Source organism: Stenella coeruleoalba (assembly GCF_951394435.1).
Source record: "Stenella coeruleoalba genome assembly, chromosome: 14".
NCBI lineage: Eukaryota > Metazoa > Chordata > Mammalia > Artiodactyla > Delphinidae > Stenella > Stenella coeruleoalba.
In genome coordinates this window covers 81,629,512-81,649,826 of record NC_137160.1, presented here as the reverse complement: position 1 = coordinate 81,649,826, position 20,315 = coordinate 81,629,512, and the positions used below count along the sequence as shown (strand labels likewise).

General features: G+C 43.1%; 1 pseudogene across 1 annotated transcript; it reads right to left on the bottom strand.

Moving 5' to 3' along the window:
* Positions 1–3,358: 3,358 nt before the first annotated feature.
* LOC307197445 (myelin-associated neurite-outgrowth inhibitor-like) lies at positions 3,359–4,075 on the bottom strand (annotated as a pseudogene). Its single transcript has one exon. The product of its transcript is annotated as a myelin-associated neurite-outgrowth inhibitor-like (transcript).
* Between the last annotated feature and the right edge of the window lie 16,240 nt (positions 4,076–20,315).

Below are 20,315 nucleotides of genomic sequence, written 5' to 3'. Positions count from 1 at the left end.
TGTCCCATCTGGGCAATGCCCAGGCTGGCAAGAACTGGGGCGTCCAGCTGTTAGCTGCCAGATAGGGAGAAGGTGACCCAACTGGTCGGAGTAATCCTCTTTCCAAATGTTTACAAAGGACAGGTGAAGAATTCTGAGTTTCCTTCTTAAAAAGCAGGCCCCAATACTGATGCGTCTGGTGCCTGCCATCCTTTCTCCACCTGCTGGCAGGACAGCACTACCAGAGATTAGTATATCCCAAGCCCCAAGAATCTATTTCTTCTTGTTTGAAGTGCTGATGCCAGCAGATGGAGAGAGGCACTGCATGCCCAGCTTGGGAAGGGCAGGGCGAGTACCAAGTACCAACCAGGTGTCCAGCCCATGGCCCAGGACCACCCTCAGCTCCTGTAAATACTACATTTGCATAGCACTCAAGAAACAGAGTCATATAATACAACTGGTAGGCCTAATAACTAAACCAACAAGAATGTTGAGAAAAGATCAAACACAAGAGACAAAAGATTCTGGAAGCGCTTCTGTGCTTATCACCACGATGGCCCTGGCCCTGATGCTGGCCTCAGTTCTCAGAGGCAGCAAGCTGATGGGACCATCACTCATCGTGAAACGTTCAGTCACCTGGCCCAGATCCAAACAGGGTTTCCCTAAGCAGAGAAACATACCTTCTAAACCTTAGGGGAAGGCTGTAGAACAAAAATTTTTAAAAATGTCCATGATGATATCTATGTTTATAGGAATTAGTTCCTTTATTTGCCTGTCTCAGCTTCTAAAATAACTGTAGTTTAGCTGAAAGACTCTCAAATTAGGAATGTCACATATAAAAAATGCAAAATTTCTCTGAATGTTCTACTATTGTGCTTAGGATATCAAATTATGCAACTTTATAACAGAAACTGTATTCCTTAATTTTACTGGAGCTAAATGCTAAAATTACAACATATGATAGTTTTGTTACTATTCATTATATCCAGATTCTTACCTGCTAGACAAGATCTACCTTTCACATTGATAACTGATGCCCCGATAGTTTCAAAATTGAAAAGATCTCCACAGAGATGTATTCCATAATGCAAAAGTATGATGAAGTCTCCCAACTCAACTTGGGAAACAAAAGGGAAACAAGATTTTTTTAGAAATTACAGGGGGGAAAGTGTTTATAAAGCTGATATAAATGGGGAGAAAACGCAACCCACTCTTTTCTTTCTCTTGAAAACACCATTTAATTCAGTGCTCGTGAAAACATTCACCCTGTGTGTGCCAAGTCTCAGGCAAGCTGGAAGAAACAGCCTATATAATTTCTCATAACTTCCTCCTGAATTCAAATGACTCCAACCCTTGCAGGTAGTCGCATGTGTGTATCTGTTTATGTGCACTCTGTTTGGGACTTTTAAAAAACATATACTAAAATCATATTTTCTCCTAACTTATTACACTAAACTGGGGAAACCGCTTCTCTGTTACTGGATCAGTTCAGGCCCTGGAGAACATATCGATATTACAAACCGCCCGCTACACAGGTGGAATTACCAACAAAGAGTTGAAGAAGTTGACACTGTGTCTGGGGTAAATGGCTGCCACACACACACACACACACACACACACACACACACACGAGTACACACAAAGGTAGGTTAAGTGCTCTTGAAGCAATTTAAAGTACTTATTAGTAAACACACTATGTTATAGACATTAGAAATAAATCTTCTGTTTACAATGATCCATGCAAAGATATTCCTAAATTTCTTATAAAATAAGATGCGAAAAATAAAATTATGAAGAGTACTCACTATAAAAAATAAGGTTACCAAAGGCTCAGGGGTCAGGTATCCCACTCACCATCCGGGGCTGAATGCCACCCCAGTGCCGGAGCCCTGACCAGCTGCCGGAGCCGTAAGGAGAGTAAGGTGCCCCCCCCCACCTGAGGCCCACAGCTCTTGAAATGACGTTGGGGTGACAGACTGCTGACAGACCGCTGAAAGGGAACAACCCTCACCCCCCACCCCCTCTGACTTCATCTGAGGACAGACCCACACACACACCCATCGATACAAGTTGGGCACATTTAGGCAAAAAATCCTCTTGGTTTCTTATGTACAATATTCAGATTTTAAACACAAAATCCTTTCTGTAATAAGTTCTGGCAGGCAAACACGTTCTAATGCTGCCTGGCCCTTTGCTGTCCACACGTGCTTTGTGCTGAGTGTCCCCAGCCGCAAGAAGATATGGCCAAAGGGGCTCACAGACAACAGGCGCCAGCCCTTTCCTCACACCTCCCCACAGCCATCTCCATGAGCGCCCTCCAGATGGTCTCAGAGGACAAGTCCCCATCGACTGCATGGGCCGAAACACAGCCACAGCCCTGCCTCTCTACAAGGAACAATCAATATCCAATAAAGTTTTGTTCCCTTTTAAAAGTTCTTAAATATACAACTTTCTTCATAACACACAGCTGAATGAAGTCTTTGCCCTTCCTTGTGGGAGGGAGAACAACAATGCCTACATATGTTTTCAGGTGACTCAAACATTTCCCCCGAGGGGGCAGGGGAAAGGAATGATTTTTCTAAGCTAAATAAAGGAGAGGCCAATACCTCCTCCAAGTGTGGCTGGTTCTCTTTCACATATCTTCCATCCCAGGAAAATAATTTCGCTCTACATAGGACTTTTCCATTAAACATATAGAAAGCATCATCTCTATCTGTAAGAGATTTGTAATGAAAATTTAGAGAAAATTGCTTTGCTGATACATAAACCACCTTTTGTCCCTAACTGGATTCATGGTAATCCCTAAGGACATCCACATCACACTGACCCCACAAGCCTAAATGGAGAGAAAGCCATTAACCTGGCTGCACCCCAAGCAGCGGTGGCCTCCCCACACTCTCCCTGTCCCTGCAACTCTCTCCCAGTGCAGTCCATGCAAAAGGAACAGATGGGTGGAAAGTAGAAGTCCATGTTTCCAATTGGCAACCCACGTCAACACCAAAAGGCTGAAGAATCATCAAAGAGATTTCAGATGCTCTATGAAGAAATTCACTTTAACACATAACTTTAAGACTTTGCATACATTACAAGAGTGCATTGATGATACAAGTTGTAAAATACTTTTCCATTCCTTTGGATTTTGCATATGATGGTTCTGCATCAGTCACTGCAGGTAGATGGAACAAGCTTTGTTTTTGTGTTGTTTTTCTTTAAACATGCATTCAGCTAGATATGATTCAGAATAGATTAATACTCCCATTTTTTCATTACAGTTAGCTAAAAAATTGCCTGGCAGCCCACCAAACAGGATTTGCTTTAAGACCAACCCACAGAGTCAGTTGGAGACTGAGGGCGCTGGGACCTGCTGGGCCGGCCGTAGTAGTGTTTAGCTAAGTATCGAGAGCATTAAGAACAAAGTCCTGGTTGGAGGCCCAAGGCCTGCAGCACCAGCTGTGGAACCTCCACGATGTGACTGCACAGCTCCATCCGAAAACGTTTGCAGGGTGATCACCACTGAGGGGCCACATAGCTGTAGGTGGGTGTTCCTGGGGCCCGATAAGTGGGCACAGTGATGGGGTGGGGGGCGACAGGAGTTGGGGAGTGGGCGGCCAGTCAGCAAGGTAGCCGCTGACATGGCTATAGTGGTCCCCGCCACCGTGCCCATGGTGACCCCGTTGCCTCTAGGCAGAGGGATGGGAGCAGGAGACACCGTCGCTGGCATGCTGTTGGGCTGCACCACTGTGGTGTGGTGGATGACGTGACGGGGCTGCATACAGGGGCTGGGGGTAGTACATGCCTTGCTGTGCGTGCGCGCTCTGCTGGGGGTAGGCACTTCGCAAGGGGTGTCCAGCGGTCTGGTAGGGGTTGGGGAGGAGGAGTACGGTGGCACCGCCCCGCTGGTGGGGGAACAGGACACTTTGTAAGGTGTGCCAGGAGTGTAACCTGTTTGGAAGGTAGGATTCGCTCCAGAGTACGTGTTGGGGGAATAGGCAGGAGATGCTGCGTAACCCATGGGGAAACCAGCTGGATATCCAATTTCTTTGGCATTTGCATAGGGAAGCGCAGAAGAACCCGGGCTATAAACAGGATTCATGATTTCAAGAACGCGCCGCGGCGGCGGCGGCGGCCTGGGCCTCACTGACCAGCGCTCGCTGGCCCGGGGCGGGCTCGGCGAGGGGCGCGCGCCGCGGAGGCCTGCTCCGATGCGCGGCTGAGCCGCGAGGCCCAGGTTGCCGCCGCCGCCTCCCCGGTCCGCGTTCCCCCTCGCCCAGCTCGGCCCGGCCCGCCTCTTCGCAGCCCGCGCTCCCTGCCGACGCTGCGCAGTCGCCCTTCACATAATCTTAATCACATTCAGTTGCGTACTGTATGCTTGGCTCAGTGTAGTCAGCTATTGAGCAACTCTGGGAATTTAGCTTAAAAAAAAAAACGCCAAAGCTTTTAGTAAAGACGTTAAGACAACTCAACAAGGAAAGAATAGTCTTTTCAACAAATGGTGCTGGAACAACTGGATATCCACATGCAAATGATGAAGTTGGATCCCTACCTCTTACCATATATGAGAATTAACTCAAAATGGATCAAAGACCTAAATGCAAGAGTTAAAACTATGAGTCATATGAAGACATAAGTGTAAATCTTTGTGACCTTGAATTAGGCAGTGGTTTTATAGATATGACACCTGAAGTTCAGGTGACGAAAGAAAAAAAGTAGATAAATTGGACTTCATCAAAATTTAAAACTTTTGTGCATCAAAGGCCACTATTGAGAAAAAGAAGACAACCCACAGAATGGGAAAAATCATATATCTGAGAAGGGTCTAGGATCTTAAAGAGTTCTTTAACTCTTATAACTTATCTGTAAAATGACAACCCAACGATAAATGGGCAAAAGGTTTGAACAGACATTTCTACAAAGCATATACACTAAATGTCAATAAGGATATGAAAAGATGTTGAATATCATTGGTCACTAGGGAAATGCAAATCAAAATCACAGTGAGATACCACTGCATCCCACTAGCATGGGTATAATCAAAACAATCGACCATCAAAAAGATGGCAAAGCTGGAGAAATTGGAGTATTCATATACTGCTGGTGGGAAAGTAAAATGGTGCAGCTGCTTTAACAAAACATTTTGGGGCATCCCTGGTGGCACAGTGGTTAAGAATTCGCCTGCCAATGCAGGAGACACAGGTTCAAGCCCTGGTCCAGGAAGATCCCACATGCTGCATAGCAACTAAGCCCGTGTGCCACAACTACTGAGCCTGTGCTGTAGAGCCCGCAAGCCACAACTACTGAGCCCACGTGCCACAACTACTGAAGCCCTCGCTCCTAGAGCCTGTGCTCCACAACAAGAGAAGCCACTGCAATAAGAAGCCTGTGCACCACAGCAAAGGGTAGCCCCTGCTCAACGCAATTAGAGGAAGCCCGCCCGCAGCAACAAAGACCCAACGCAGCCATAAATAAATAAATAAATAAAAATTTTAAAAGATACGTTCACGTAAAAACTTGTACATGAATGTTCGTAGTAGCATTATTCATAAGTAGCATTATTCCCCAAAAGTGGAAGTAATTTAAATGTCCATCTACTGATGAATGGATAAATAAAATGTGGTCTATCCATACAATGGAATATTTAACCATAAAAAAGAATGAATAAAAAAAAACACACACACACACACACAAAAAAAGGAATGAAACACTGACACAAGCTACAACGTGTATGAACCTTGAAAACTATGCTAAGTCAAAGAAGCCAAGTACAAAAGGCTACATATTGTATGATTCTATTTTTAAGAAATGCCCAGAATAGGCAAATCCACAGAGACAGAGAGTTGATCCATGGTTGCTTAGGACTGGGGGAAAGAAATAATGGGGAGTGATCGCTACCGAGTATGAGGTTCCCATCTGGGATCATGAAAATGGTCTGGAAAACAGATAATGGTGATAGTTGCAGAACGCTTGTGAATCTACTAAAAGTCACTGATTTGTACATTTTAAAAAGGTTGTAGGACTTCCCTGGTGGTCCAGTGGGTAAGACTCTGCACTCCCAATTCAGGGGGCCTAGGTTTGATCTCTGGTCGGGGAACTAGATCCCGTATGCATGCAGCAACTAAGAGTTCGCATGCCCAACTAAGAAGGCTGCATGCCGCAACGAAGATCCCGTGTGCCACAACTAAGACCCGGCGAGCCAAAATAAATAAAATTATTTTAAAAACACAAAATTAAAAAAATAAAAAGGTGGCTTTTTTTTTTTTTTTTTTTTTTTTGCTGTACGCGGGCCTCTCACTGTTGTGGCCTCTCCCGTTGTGGAGCACAGGCTCCGGACGCGCAGGCCCAGCGGCCATGGCTCACGGGCCCAGCTGCTCCACGGCATGTGGGATCCTCCCGGACCGGGGCACGAACCCGCGTCCCCTGCATCGGCAGGCGGACTCTCAACCACTGCGCCACCAGGGAAGCCCCAGGTGGCTTTTATGGTATGTGAATTATATCAAATTAAAAAAAGAAAGAACGGAAGGAAGGAAGGAAAGAAGGAAGAAAAGAAAGAAAGAAAAGAAAGAAAGAAAGGAAGAAAGAAAGAAATAAACAGGGAGTAGACAATCAAGGGCCTCAGATAAAAAGTACCTACCACATAATAATGGGGCCAAACCTTATGTTCTTTCTTCATAGGGGAGCACCTCAGACCCTCACACAGAAATTATTTTTATTTTAGACAAAGTTCCAACAGTCTGGATTGTCCGTTTCCTTTGATGCATGGTAAGCCACGACATTCTTCCTCTAAAAACTGCCCTTCCTCACAGAGGTGGCCCCAGCAGCCATTTTTATCCTAAGGTCCGATGACCTTATCAATCGGACCACAGGGAAACCTAACCCAAAAGGGCCAATCTGATTCTCTCCTCTGGGATTGGCACTGGGAGAGAGGCAGCTCTTTGTTCTCTGCAAGTGACCAGAACTGAGTTGATGTAACCTTAGGGTTTGTGGCAGACTCATGTTTATGGAGAAGCCAAGAAGGGGAGTTTACAGAAGCAAAAGAAAAGAACTGGACAGGCAAAGGGAGCAGAGGTGAGCAATACTAGGAAAATGGCCTCTTTGGTTTCCGCTGAGTTTCTACTTCCTGGTTCTGCCTCCTTGGTTCACTTTTGCCCTTAAGGTACCCCCATAAGCTTATAATAAATGTTCGTTTTTTTTCTTAAACTAGAACGCTTTTGAAAGTTGGGATTGAAAAGGCTTTGGCTATAGCACTAGGTTCCAAGAGATGAAAAATGTACTGTCACTGGTAACGTGGGCGTTAAAACAAATGTTTGTATGAATGCAGCAAATTAGAGATGGGAGGCACTGCTTGAGGCCACCAATGCTAAGAGCAGCAATAAATAGATTAATAGTCCATAAAAAGAAATAAGTTCCTATAAAAAGCTCCAAAAGTACTGCAAAAAGCTCATCAGTCTGTTACCATTTAGTTGCGAGGCCAGCAGTGGCTGGCCTCAGTGCATATTAGAGCGTGGTTTGGTTATAGCACGGTCATTACAATGGCCTCGAGATGCAAAAGGCCAGTCAGATGAAGCTGTATGCTTCAATGAAAAAGACGTTTAAATTAACTTTCAGGCATTTATAGATGTAAGATTCACTTATCTGGCACGTAGACATTGTAAAATCTGTCATTGTATAACATAATGACAGATGCATGTGCTCCAAATGTGTAATTATATATCTCCAGAAACAGCACATTCCCTAAATAAAGAACAAGCTGGTAGCAGAAGTGAGGAATAAATCACTTTATAATTTTACTGTTGCTTTCCCCATGGAGTTCTTGAGGCTAAAGTTGGTGTGGAACATAGCCGTATGTTCCATATCTAATAGGCCGTATGTTGACCATATCTGCTAGATCAGCGGGTCTCAACCTATCAGACTCAAAGTCCCTTTAAAAAGAAATATTTTCTGATATCCCGTTAGGAGGCCTGAAAGAAATTAATATGAAATATAATTGGCCTGCACTCAAATATGTATATGTAAATGTGTATATATATAAATGTTTAGTTTGCATTTTCATAATGATTAATCTTGAGCTTTACAGGTGCTTATAGGCCATTTGTACATCTTTGGAGAAATGTCTGTTCAGATCCTTTGCCCATTTCTTTTTTTTTTTTTTTTCTTTTGCAGTACGCGGGCCTCTCACTGTTGTGGCCTCTCCCGTTGCGGAGCACAGGCTCCGGATGCACAGGCTCAGCGGCCATGGCTCACGGGCCCAGCCGCTCCGCGGCATGTGGGATCTTCCCGGACCGGGGCACGAACCCTTGTCCCCTGCATCAGCAGGAGGACTCTCAACCACTGCACCACCAGGGAAGTGCCCATTTCTTAATTGGGTTATTTGTCTATTTTAAGTTGTAAGTGTTCTTTATATATTGCAGCTGAAATTCCTTATCAGATATATGATCTGCAAATGTTTCCTCCCATTCAGTGGGTGGGGGGAATTATAGCTTACCAAAATGGAGAAAACGGGAAGTATGATATTCTTGCAGATGAGCTGGACCTGTTTCTGAAACTGTGTCTTAAAATCTCAGCACACTTGACATTTGGTTTAAGAGTAGTATAAAGTCCTCAGAGACCACATCCTTTGGTAGGCAACAGAGAATAGAAGATGGATAGGAAAAAAGCTGTGAATACAAGAGGTGATGGAGCAGTTGTGAGGTCGACTTGCGGGAGTTGTATCTGATATTACTGAAAACAAAGGTATTCAGGAGTGGATACAGTGTGTGCCAGACACTGGGATATATATGATTATTTACTAGTTATGCATCCTTAGATGAGCTATTTACTTTTGGGGAGTATGTTTCTTTTTTTTAATATAAATTTATTTTATTATTTAGTTATTTATTTAGACTGCGTTGGGTCTTTGGTTGCTGCGCACAGGCTTTCTCTAGTTGTGGTGAGTGGGGCCTACTCTTCGTTGTGGTGCACGGGCTTCTCATTGCGATGGCTTCTCTTGATGCGGAGCACAGGCTCTAGGCACGCGGGCTTCAGTAGTTGTGGTGCATGGGCTTAGTTGCTCCGCGGCATGTGGGATCTTCCCGGACCAGGGCTTGCACCCGTGTCCCCTGCATTGGCAGGCGGATTCTTAACCACTGTGCCAGCAGGGAAGCCCGGGAGTATGTTTCTTTGTATGTAAAATGGGGATCGATGTTCTTGTGTCAAATATGATATCGCCTTTATGATATTAATAACAACAGCTAATAATATGCTGCTAAAAGCTTTATAGGCTTCCTTTCACTTGGTCTCATGTGAACCTAGGTGGGCACTGAGGAGTAAAACTGAGACTTCGATCATGCAACGGGTTCAGTCAGGATTTGAGTCCATGTCTGTCTGATTCCAGAATCTTTGCTCTTAAATATTTCATTATGTAGCTTTAAAATGCTGTGAAATCATTTTGTCCACTAAATCATTGTGTAATATTATGTGGGACTGTTTTTATGGTTCCATTGCTTGGTATGTTATGTAAGTTTAAGGGATAATGAGGATTGTGGGGGTCACCTTGAAATGGGAGAAGTCATGCTTGTGGAGATGCTAGTTATTGGAACCCCCATACATTTCATCATGTTCCCCGACATTAGCATATGATGTAATATCTTCTCAAATTTACTTGGAAACTATTAGATAGCTAATTATTTGGAAGGATTACCCAACAGACTCAGGAAAATAGGACCTGAAGATACAGTCCCATTAGTGTCAAATCTGATAACTTTCCCAGATGGTGTCTTAATTACTGTGGGGGGGCAGAATAATGATTCCCCCTGAGGATATCAGTGTTCTAATCCCTGCAACCTGTGACTGTATTAACATTATATGGCAAAAGGGACTTTGCATATGTGATTAAGGATTTTAAGACTGGAAGAGTAGCCTGAATTATCCAGGTGAGTTTAATCACAAGGTTCTTAAAAAATGGAAGAGGGGCTGAAGATCAGAGTCAGAAAAGGCTTGTGACAACAGAAGCACAGGTGAGAGTGATGAGATTGCTAATTGGAGGCCATGAGCCAAACAATGAAGCTTTCTGGAAAAGGCAAGAAATGGATTCCCCCCAGTGCCTCCTGAAGGAACACAGCCTGCCAACACCTTGATTTTGGCCCATTAGACCCATTTTGGATTTCTGATCTCCAGAACTGTAAAATAATAGATTTGTGTTTTCTTTTTTTTTATTTGATTATTTTAAATTAGATATTTTAATATGAGATAATTGTAGACTCACAGTTGTAAGAAATAATACAGAGAAATTCTCTATACCAGATTTTCTATACCAGTAATTCTCTATTACCAGTTTCCTCCAACGGTAATATCTTACAAAACTATGATACATTGTCACAACCAGGATATCACCATTGGTACAGCCAGGATAGAGTACAGCTCCATCACCACAAGGATCCCTTTTCTTGCCCTTTTATAGCCACATCCAACCCTCTCCACCTCCCTTGGCCCCTGATTCCCAGCAATCACTCACCTGTTCTCCATTTCCAAAATTTTGTCATTTCAAGAATGTTATATAAATGGAATTATACAGTATGGAACCTATTGGGATTGGCTTTTTTTCATCCAGAATAACTACCTAAAGTTTCATCTACATTGTTGCCTATATCAATAATTTGTTCCCCCTTTTTTTTACTGCATAGTATCACATGCTATCCTGTCCTATTAATCTACCCCTCCACTAATACCACACACTATTAACTACATGCAATGGATGTACCAGTTTGTTTAACCACTCACCAACTGAAAGACATCTGGGTCGTTTCCAGTTTGGGGCTATTACAAATAAAACTATTATAAAACTATTATTATAAAATAAAACTATTATGAATATTTGTACACAGGTTTTTAGTGTGAACATAAGTTTTCATCTCTCAGAGTTAAATCCCCGAGATTGCAGTTGCCAGGTTATATGGTAGTTGCACATTTAGTGTTTTAAGAAACTGCCAAACTATTTTCCAGAGTAGCTGTAACATTTTACATTCCCACCAACAAAGTGTGTGATCCAGTTTTTTTGCATCCTCATCGGCATTTGGTGTTGTCACTATTTTTTATTTTAGCCATTTTGATAAATGTGTAGTTGTATCTCCTTGTGATTTTAACTTGCATTTCTATAAAGATTAATGATGTTGCGTATTTTTGTGCGTGCATATTTGTCATCTATGTATCCTCTGCAGTGAATTCTCATTTTCTAATTGGGTTATTTGATTTTTACTATTTAGTTTTGACAGGTTTTAATATATTCTAGATCCTATTTTTCATCAAATATGTGGTTTGTAAATATTTTCTTCCAGTCCATATCTTGACTTTTCATCTTCTTAATGTGGTCTTTTGCAGAGCAAACATTTTTAATTTTGAAGAGGACTGATTTATTTATTTATTTTTTTTGCGGTACGCGGGCCTCTTACTGCCGTGGCCTCTCCCGTTGCGGAGCACAGGCTCCGGACGTGCAGGCTCACCGGCCATGGCTCACGGGCCCAGCCGCTCCGCAGCATGTAGGATCTTCCCGGACCGGGGCACGAACCCCTGTCCCCTGCATCGGCAGGCGGACTCTCAACCACTGCGCCACCAGGGAAGCCCTATTTTTTCTTTTTCTTTTATGGATTTTACTTTTAGTGTCAAGTCTATGAATTCTTTGCATAGTCCTAGATCCTGAAGATATTCTCCATTTTCTTCTAAAAAGTTTATAGTTTTACATTTTATATTTAAGTCTGTGATTCATTTCTTGAGCCAATTTTTAATAGGTTTTGAAAAGGCAAGAAATAGATTCCCCCCAGCGCCTCCTGAAGGAACACAGCCTGCCAACACCTTGATTTTGGCCCATTAGACCCATTTTGGATTTCTGATCTCCAGAACTGTAAAATAAAATATTTGTGTTTTCTTAAGCCACTGAATTTGTCATAGTTTGTTACAGCATCAATAGGAAACGAATATAATTACTAACTCCATAGAAACACTATAAGCATAAGATTCTTTTATTTATTTATTTTATTTATTTATTTACAGCAAGGAAACACTCATTTATTCTCCACTTGAATACCATGCTTGAGATTTAAAATCATGTTTGGCAGTGTACTGCAGGATGCTAAATAAGACTTCACCCATATTGCTTTGGATTTCTTGATATCTTGCTATGTTTTCCATCATCCATTGGAACAATTAGTTCAGTTTCCTAGAAACATTTGAACTGTAGTTAGAAGTTTACCCAATAACCCAGTACCCTCCAGGGTTTTGTTTTGTTTTGTTTTGTTTTTTTCCTGGCTGTGTTTGGTCTTCATTGCTGCGGGTGGGCTTTCTCTAGTTGCGGCGAGCAGGGGCTACTCTTCATTGTGGTGTGCGGGCTTCTCATTGCGGTGGCTTCTCTTATTGCGGAGCACGGGCTCTAGGCGCGCGGGCTTCAGTAGTTGTGGCTTGCGAGCTCTAGATCACAGGCTCTGTAGTTGTGGCGCACGGGGTTAGTTGTTCCACGGCATGTGGGATCTTCCTGGACCAAGGATCGAACCTGTGTCCCCTGCATTGGCAGGTGGATTCTTAACCACTGTGCCAGCAGGGAAGTCCAAACGTGGAGGGAAATTTTTTTTCTTTTTTGGAGGTGCCGAGCAGCACGCAGAGATCTTAGTTTCTTAGTTCCCCCACCAGGGATCGAACCTGTGCCCCCTGCAGTGGAAGTGCAGAGTCTTAACCACTGGACCGCCAGGGAAGTCCAAGACTTTTATCTTATTAATCTTTGAATAGAATCAGCTTTTAGTTTTGTTAGTCATCTCAGTTGTTTATATTTTGTTGATTTCTGTCCTAATAGTTAAAATTTCTTTCTTGTTTCTTTCATTTGCTTCTTTTCTAGTATTTGAGTTGAATGCTTAGCCTCATGTCTTTCTTAACCTTTCTTGTTTCCTGATAAATGTATATAAAGCTATAAATTTCCTTTTAAAATAGTGCTTTCACTGTGTCCCACCAATTTTGACGTGTGGTGTTTTCACTATCATCCAGTTTTAAATATTTCCAAGAGTCATTTAGCAATATTTTGTTTGGTTTCCAAATATTTTAAAAATTTATCTTTTTTAAAAAATAAACCTTATTTTTTAGAAGAGTTTTATTTATTTATTTATATTTTGGCCATGCCATGCAGCTTGTGGGATCTTAGTTCCTCCACCAGGGATTGAACCGGGGCCCGCAGCAGTGGAAGGGCAGAGTCCTAACCACTGGACTACCAGGGAATTCCCTAAAAATTTATCTTTTCAAAATTGTTCATTGGGAATATATTGAAGGAGATACATGCATGTCTGTTTTGCAAATGTTCCATGTGCACCCTAAAAGAACATGCATTCTTAGTGGGTGTTGAATTCTCTGTATATCTATTAGCTTGAGGGAGGCCCTCTCGAAGGAAGTACTTTTGAACTGAGATATGAATGTCAGGAAAGAGCCAACTCTCTGAAAATCTGGGGGGAAAGGATCCCAGGCACAGTGGACAGCAAGTGCAAAGGCCCTGATGTAAGAATGAGCTTGGTGTGTTCCAGGAATAGAAAGAAGACCTGGAACATAGTGGGCAAGGAGGAGAGTGAGGTGAGGTAAGATCCTGAGAGGTAGTCAGGGGCCAGATCAAGTAGGGCCTCAGAGGCAATCGTATGGACTTTTGATTTTAACCAACACAGTAAATTCATTGACCACACTTACCAGGTGATGTGCTATGAACTTTATGTAAGCCTGATGTCAAGTACAAACTGATCGCATTTTATACGATGGGGGAAGCACTTTGAGATTAAAAGTACCTTAGAGATCATATTTATCCCAGTCCTTTCCTTTTGCAAATAAGAAAACTAAGATGAGGTTTAAAAGAGTCTCACCGTTAGTCAGAGCCCAGGCTTTGGACATCCCCCACCCCCACCCCCGGCCACCTCTCTGACAGATAAGCTCTTAAAAGGGAGGACTCCACTTTCATTTAATTTCATTGAATTGTTACTGGAAGGAATCTTATAAACAAATATCATGCTCACCCATCCTATTTACTTATTTTGTAAATCTAGAGTTTTGCAGATAGAGTTTATTCAAAATGAGTTTCCCACAGGGACTTCTTCCTTTCCTCAAATATTCTGCTCTCATTTTACCCCTCTCTGCTTCACTTCAACATTTGGACCTGTTTCTATGAGGCAGCCACTTCAGCCCGCCTTATATTCTCCTGGGCACTACTGTCCCATTTCCAGGGTGACCTGTCCCAGCACTTTTTTGATAAGGCCTCTGTGGCACATTCAGAAAACCTCCGCATCACAAAGATACTCACAGTAATTACCCATCGGTACTGCCTGGCTGCATGTGGGTTTTCTCACCTCACCCACCTGGGAGGCGAAGCCACTCTGCTCTCCCAGCAGCACGGGAGCTAACGTGGCTGTACCCTGAGCAAGCAAAGCTGAATCCAGATACTGCGCCAGGCAGTCCTCAAACCGTGAGTGGGCACAGTGTACACGTGATGCCTCCCTGCCTGTGAGCCTGGCTCCACACAGGCATCAGCAAGTGCCTTTGGGAACGTAGTCTTTTAGTGCTTTATCTGCTGAAGGCAGATTTATTCCCATCAGAAAGGTAGAAATTTCTTCCCTGATGGTGGATGGCAAAGTCAATGCCTCAGGCAAGATCAGTGCCTCCAATTCCATCCGAAGAAAGCCAAAGGTAAGATTTGTATCCACCAACCACTGGTTTATCCCTTCTTCTTTGCGTATCGTCACAAATATTGTTCTCCTGGCTTGCTGGCCAAGCTGGGGATCTCCACTGGAATATTTTCTTACAAGACACATTTATATGTGGTTGGAAGAAACAAAAAAGTATGAACAGCAAGCCATCACCAAGCCTCCAATTGAGACTCAGACTAAGAGAGTCTAGACTGCAAAAAACTATATATATTTTAATGATATAAGGAAATTTCCACAAAATATAAAAATCCCACAGTTGCCTAAGCATTGGTTTTTGCTTTTGTTAATTTAAAAAATTGTGGTAAATATACGTAACATAAATTTAACTATTTTTAAGTGTACAATTTAGTGGCATTAAGCACATTCACAGTGTTGTACAACCATGGCCGTTATCCATTCCCAGAATTTTTTCATCATCAGCAGCTTTGTGCTCGTTAAACACTAACTCTTCATTTCCTTCTCCCCCCCAGCCCCTGGTGACCTTTATTCTACTTTCTATCTCTATGGATTTGCCTGTTCTGGATATTTCATATCAACGGAGTCATATAGTATGTGGCCTTTTGTGTCTGGCTTACTTCACTTAGCATAATGTTTTCAAGGTTCATCCATGTTGTAGCATGTGTCAGTACTTCATTCCTTTTTATGGCCAAATAATATTCCATTGTATGTATATAACCCATTTTGTTTATCCATTCATCTCTTCATGGGCACTTGGGTTGTTTCCACCTTTTGGCTATTGTCAATAATACTGCTATGATCATTTGTGTACCAGTATGTATCTGAGTCCTTGCCTTTAATTCTTTTGGGTATATACCTAGGAGTGGAATAGCTGGATCATATAGTAATTTTGCATTTAAGTATTTGAGAAACTTAAATACATGAGGAACCCAAGCATTAGATTTTGTATTTAAAATATATTTGTCACAATTAAAAAGAGAGAATCGAAGTATTTGTTATAGCTGCCATAATAAAGCACCAGAGACTGGGTGGCTTAAATAGCAGAAATTTGACGTACAAGATAAAGGTGTCAGCAGAGTTGGTTTCTTCTAAGGCTTCTCTCTTTGTCTTATAGACAGCCATCTTCTCCCTGTATCTTCACATGATCTTCCCTCTGTGCCTGTGTCCTAATCACCTCTTCTTATAAGGACACCAATCAGATTGGATTAGGAGCTACCCATATGATCTCATTTTACCTTAATTACCTCATTAAAGGCTACATCTCCAAATACAGTCATTTTCTGGGATAATGGGGGTTAGAACTTCAACATAAGCATTTGGTGGTGGCGGGAGCAAGCCTGAACCTACAGGAGGGGTAGAGCCAGCCATATGCCAACTCTCTTTTTTTTTAAATAAATTTATTTATTTATTAATTTATTTATTTTTGGCTGTGTTGGGTCTTCGTTGCTGTGCGCGGGCTTTCTCTAGTTGCGGCGAGCAGGGGCTACTCTTCATTGCGGTGCGCGGGCTTCTCATTGAGGTGGCTTTTCTTGTTGCAGAGCACAGGTTCTAGGCGCACAGGCTTCAGTAGTTGTGGCTCACGGACTCAGTAGTTGTGGCTCGTGGGCTCTAGAGCACAGGCTTAGTAGTTGTGGCGCATGGGCTTAGTTGCTCCATGTGGGATCTTCCCAGACCAGGGCTTAAACCCATGTCCCCTGCATTGGCAGGCAGATTCCTAACCACTGCACCACCAGGGAAGTCCATATATGCCAACTCTTGACTGACTGACCCAAAACAAATCATGGTAGAGGGAAACACAAAAGATGGTTTTTAAGCTTGATTTCTGGATTTCAGGAAAACATCATTTGACCTTTTCTGATATCTCTGAATTTATTATTATCTGTGACATATTTCAGTGAGGATTGAGGTGAGTCTTATCTCCTTAAACTTGCATTCAGGGTTAAAGGCTTTTAATAAATACCTTTGCAAGAAAAAAGTGAACTCTAATTGAAGACTCACATCTCCCTTAAGTAAGAAATGTCCTGCAGATTGTGTTCTGCCTTGAACACCTTTCAGTGTCATTTGCTATCCTTCTATGGCATCATTTTAAATAGCTGCATAGAGTGCTATTACATGAGTGTACCATAATTTATTTTTATTTTTTAACATCTTTATTGGGGTATAATTGCTTTACAATGATGTGTTAGTTTCTGCTTTATAACAAAGTGAATCAGTTATACATATACATATGTTCCCATATCTCTTCCCTCTTGCATCTCCCTCCCTCCCACCCTCCCTATCCCAGCCCTCCAGGCGGTCACAAAGCACCTAGCCGATATCCCTGTGCCATGCGGCTGCTTTCCACTAGCTATCTACCATAATTTATTTAACCTACACTCTAGTGTTGGATTTAAAGGAATTTTTCAAATTCTTACTCAGATTCTGTTCTTTCTATTACCACCACCCAATTCCTAGTCTAGGTTGCTTTTTGAGTCACTCTTATATGATTCCAGCAGACTTCTAAAAGTAATCTCCCTTCCCAGGGTTTCCCCCTTCACCCAACATCCTCATGGATGTCTGAAGGATGTTCTTAAGTCACTGCTTTCCTCACATCTCCTGTCAACCCAAGAATGGCTCCACCTTAACTTTGCAATTGGTCCAAACATCTCAGCCCTTAAAAAAAAAAAAAAAAGATTTTCCCAAATCAGCCTTTATTTAACTTTCATCCACTTTCTTCCCAATCTGGGGAGCCAGTCAAGTCTACTTGTAGTCTTAACACATACCATACTCATTTCTCTGGACCTGGCTGGGGCCACTAGTCCTGTTGGGAATACCTTTTCTCATCCCACTGAATGTTTCCAGTCTCTTCATCTAGGAGGGCCAGCTCATGTGTCACAAGCTTCATAAAGCCCCCTGTGACTACTCTTGTCTGTATGGATTTTATTTTACCTTTCTTTGAGCTTCTGTCTCACTGAGATGGGACCACATCATTTATGAAGCAGTAAGAAGTAAGCTTATGTCCCTCCTGGCTAGACTAGAAGGTCCAGAGACCTTGTTGTAAATGTCCCAGTCACACTGGCCATCTGACAGTTCTTTGAACATACTCATTTCTTTCCCACTTCAGTGCTTTGTGCTTGCCGTCCCTCTGCCTGAAATGTCCTGCCTCCAACTCGTCATGGTCAGTTCCTTCTTGACATTCAGATCTAGTTTAAATGTCACTTCCTTGGAGAGGCCATCCCTGACCCCTGTCAGAAATAACTCCATTGTTTTTAGCACAGCGCATTGCTTATTTCTTTCAGACCCTTTATCCCAGGCTGTGCTCAACTCATCCCTTTACACATTGCTTGCCCATCTTCTGCACTTCGCCTAACCTCCAGGACAGCCTCTCTGGTTCATTTGTTTATCCTGGCACCTACCCAGTGCCAGGGTGCTCAATAAATGTTTGCTGAATGAATTGGTGAGATTGGATGGAATGGAGAAAGAGAAGGGAGATTGTGAGGCTGTCCCTTGGATTTCTGACTTGGGAAACTGAGCTGATGGCAGGTGGTGCTACTAACCGAGCTTGGGAGTTCCAGAAGAGCCCATGTGGGTGGGGGTGGAGGAAGCAGAGATGGTTATTTCTCCCCTGTACTTATTTGAGTTGCCTCTAAACTATTTAAGTAGAATATTCATCTACACATGGTTAAATATATGGGCCTAGAGCTTAGGAGTGATACTTGGGCACTGTCCAAATAACAATAATAGTCAGCATCGTTAGACATGGTTAACACTTTAAATAACAATAATACCTAACTTTTTTTTTTTTTAATTTATTTTTGGCTGCGTTGGGCTTCATTGCTGCGCACAGGCTTTCTCTAGTTGTGGCAAGCAGGGGCTACTTTTTGTTGCAGTGTGCGGACTTCTCACTGCAGTGGCTTCTCTTGTCGCGGAGCATGGGCTCTAGGTTCATGGGCTTCAGTAGTTGCAGCACACGGGCTCAGTAGTTGTGGCGCACAGACTTAGTTGCTCCACGGCATGTGGGATCTTCCCGGACCAGGGCTCAAACTCGTGTCCCCTGCATTGGCAGGTGGGTCCTTAACCACTGTACCACCAAGGAAGTCCAATAATACCTAACATTTATTGACCGCTTACTCTGTGCCAGGCAGTGTGCTAAGTGCTTCACATACATTTACTCTTAGAACATTTAATATTTAATACAACCCTTGGATACAAAGATACAACTAAGTTTTCTAAGAATTGGGTAAACTGAGGCCTCTCTGCTAATTAGTGGGCGGGCTAGGATTTGAAGCCAGGTGGTCAGTTTCCAGTGTCCCAGCTCTTCCCCACTGCACTAGTGTGCTGGAATAGGCATGCAGACACACAGAACCAAGCCCATTGCCTTTGAGGAGCTTCTTGTTTCCTTGGGGAAATAAAATAACTCATAACCTACTATACTCAACAGCCTTGCCTAAGGCTTGCCTAAGGCTCTTATCCAAGCCTGTCAAGTATGGTAATTATTTGATTAAAATGACTAGTGTTGGCCTCCACCTCTGATTCCTGAAGACTCACATACATATGACCCTCATAATTCATTCAGAAGAACTAAGGAAGTTAGAAATGCAAAATCCTTTCCACAGATCATCATCTGTTTTGGAAACATGATTCATAACCCTCTTGGGACTGGAAAAGAGGAAACTGAAAGATCACAGTAAAAGTGAAAGAAGATTATGATGTCTACATCTATTCAAAAGAGAGCAGAAGCGGGGGACTCCCCTGGTGGTCCAGCAGCTAAGAAACCACACTCCCAATGCAGGGGGCCCAGGTTTGATCCTTCGTCAGGGAACTAGATCCCACATGCCGCAAATAAAGATCCTGCATGCTGCAACTAAAGATCCCACGTGCCACAACAAAGATCCCGTGTGCCGCAACTAAGACCTAATGCAGCCAAAAAAATAAATAAATAAATATTTTTTTTTAAAAGAGAGAAAGCAGAAGGATTTCAATCAGCGGACCCTCTGGGATTCTTGGAATGATGACTGCATTGGATTAGAGTATGGGTTGAGAAACATACAAGTAGCAGAAAGTGTAACCACACCCAGTGCACTCAAATGGTTACTTTGAATAAATGGGAGTAGTGGTCCCAGTTCCCCATGGGCGCTAAGAAACAGGGCTTTGTGCAGACAGTGACTGCGCAGAAGCCAAGCCTCTAATTTTTTAGGGCAACTGGCTTTAAGGGTATCTTTTTTTGTTGTTGTTGTTGTTGATTTTTGTTTTTTGTTTTTGGTGGTACGCGGGCCTCTCACTGTTGTGGCCTCTCCCGTTGCGGAGCACAGGCTCCGGACGCGCAGGCTCATCGGCCATGGCTCACGGGCCCAGCCGCTTCGCGGCATGTGGGATCTTCCCGGACCAGGGCACGAACCCGTGTCCCCTGCATCGGCAGGTGGACTCTCAACCACTGCGCCACCAGGGAAGCCCCTAAGGGTATCTTAATCACCTCCTCTTCACCGCATTGGTAAGGGAGGGATTCCCACCCTAGGGGTATGAGGATGGCTGAACATATGACACCCAGCACTGGACAGCTGAAATTGACAGCAGTTCATTGGTCACATATACTCACAGCACAGGGAAGAAGGACACCACATGCCCTGCAGGGTCACATGGGGGTAGCATTTAGGAACAGAGTGAACAACCAGAGGCAGTGGGAGGCAAGCTTGCTTTGTAGTATCCGGA